The sequence below is a fragment of the Egretta garzetta genome, unplaced genomic scaffold (genome assembly GCF_000687185.1).
Source record: "Egretta garzetta isolate BGI_Z169 unplaced genomic scaffold, ASM68718v1 scaffold467, whole genome shotgun sequence".
Lineage (NCBI taxonomy): Eukaryota > Metazoa > Chordata > Aves > Pelecaniformes > Ardeidae > Egretta > Egretta garzetta.
This window is the reverse complement of record NW_009260196.1, coordinates 1575318-1577666: the sequence shown is the minus strand read 5'-3', so window position 1 is coordinate 1577666 and position 2349 is coordinate 1575318.

Sequence of the window (2349 nt, the reverse complement as noted above, 5' to 3'; positions counted from 1 at the left end):
AACAATTTGAGAATTTTGTTTAGAAAGTTTACTCACACCTTGTATTATTATGTATACTCTTGAGACAGACTTGCATCTGGGCTAGATATTTATAAGAATGCTTTCCAAAGTTCAGAATGGAAACTTTTAAACTTTCATGCTGTCCCTAAGTTTTAATTTCTGCCTGGCTTAATACTGCATTGCAATATTAACATAAATTCTTTATTTTGCATAATAGATACATCTCTGCAAAATGTAAGTCTTTTCTTGATGCATTTTTGCAACAGCTGCAGATAACATCCCTTGCTGAATTTCTAGATTGTTCAGTAAGGTCAACATTCATAAAGCATCTTATCTACTACGCTTAAAAAATTTCCCTCTAGCTGCTCTAAAAATGTGAGTGTTATTCATTTCTCTGAAGTCCCATTAATTTGTTATTTGTAGGCATGGCCTGGAAAGGAAGGAAGGATAAGGAGACGGTGGGAGTGAATCAATATTTTATTGTAGTGACACTCTTGTGTTATTCCAGAGAGTCAGTTTTACTCATAACCTTCTGACTGCACTGCTATCCATCGCAGTTGCTCAAAAATGACAGGCTCCATCTCTTTTGCTGCTAGTTCATGTGATGTAGCACAGAGGAGAAAATAGGTAGATATTTATACCAGCTTTATTCTCTGACTGAAGGCTTAAACAATTTAAAGCTGCGCCACCTTTCCCAAAGACCAGGCGTGTGGGGGGTTGACCTGTGTACAAGGCAAGACATGTTAACCTTCTTCTTATGGTGTCTCTCCTCTTCGTCTCACAAAAATAACACCTGCTTCGGACGTAATGTCTTGGGAGCTCTGGGGACAGGTGGCTTTAGACCTTGGAAGTTTTATGGGTCTGCTGATCTGAGCTACTGAGAAGACTTCTGCAAATGTACCTTCAGATGACACACACAGATTAAATCCCTTCAGAACTTCACTGGTCTTCTTAAAACAACATGAAAGGACACGTGTCTGTGGTACAAGGAAATTAGGTGGAAGTCAAAGAGCTAGGCTACCCTCTTCTGAGTTAGGTAAGCAGACCTTAGCAAACATCTCACCGTCCTTGCATCAGGTCATGGGAAGTGCCTGGTGCTACTAATATTAATGCACATTCCTTAGCCTTCAGAACTTTCTTTAGATACTAGATTTGGCACTCGTAGCTCTTAGAGATACATCTCGAAATGTGAACAAGAGCAGATACCTTAATATCTAAATGATGTCTACCCAATAATTAGGTTATGCAAGTGTTCTTTATCTAAAGAGAACATAGAAAAGCAAGAGGGTTTTACAGGAGGGTTTTTTACATTGCTTACACAATTTTCTTAATTTTAATTGGTCATCTAATCATTCTACTGTATTTATTAACAATATCCAGAAAGACAAGAACTTTACTGTGCTAAGGATTAATCTAAGGATGCTATTTAAACATCTGCACATTGTGGCCAGAAACCCATTCTATTAAACTCACCTGAGGGCCTGCTGTTGCCATAAGAGAAGTGTGTTGGGGTGGCTAAGGGGTACCAGGCCAAGTCCCTCATGGCTGAAAGAAACGAAGTCATGGCATGTGGGTAAAAAACAGATTTCCAGAAAGGACCGTTAGTCTTTTGCCATCATTCAATAAGGTATTTACTGTTGACTCCTACAGAAGAAAAGTTAGGACAGTACTGACTGCTTCTGAAATCTCACCTTTAATACCAGCCTTCTTAAATGTCAACCTGCCTGACTTCTTTCCAAATCTTGGAAAAAACCATTGAAATCTCTGCCCTTCAGCCCCACTGAAATCAAAATAAAAGAGGTTGGTTGGTGGGTTTTTGTTTGGGTCTTCTTTTTTTTTTTTTTTTTGGTAGGCCATCTAGGAAAAAAATGGAATTGAAATTAGATGAACAAAAAATTATTTTTGACACATTTGGCAAATGGTAGTGTTTTCAGAAGTTTGCTCACAAAAACTGTTGTGTAAGCATCCACTTGCTCAGTTTGAGTAAGAGGGTTTCTTGCCAGAACGGGGAAAAAAAAGATCACCAGTTGGCAATATTAATCCTCTCCACTCCCATTTTCTTTGCCTATGACTCCCAAAGCGTTTGGTGGAAATGGCAACGTTGCTTGTATTTTTACAACTAAAGCACAGGAGATTACAGTGAAGATATGAAAACATGAATGCTTGAAAAGTTACATTCCTGGAAAAGAGGGACACAGACAAGCTGACAGAAACCCGATACTCAGAACTATGCTAAGAACCTTTAGATGCTCAGCATTTATGAAAATCGAAACACTTATTTAGGAGCCTAAGTTACACACCAAGCAACTGCCCCAAACCTTCATAACATGCTAGGAAAAGAGCAGGAAT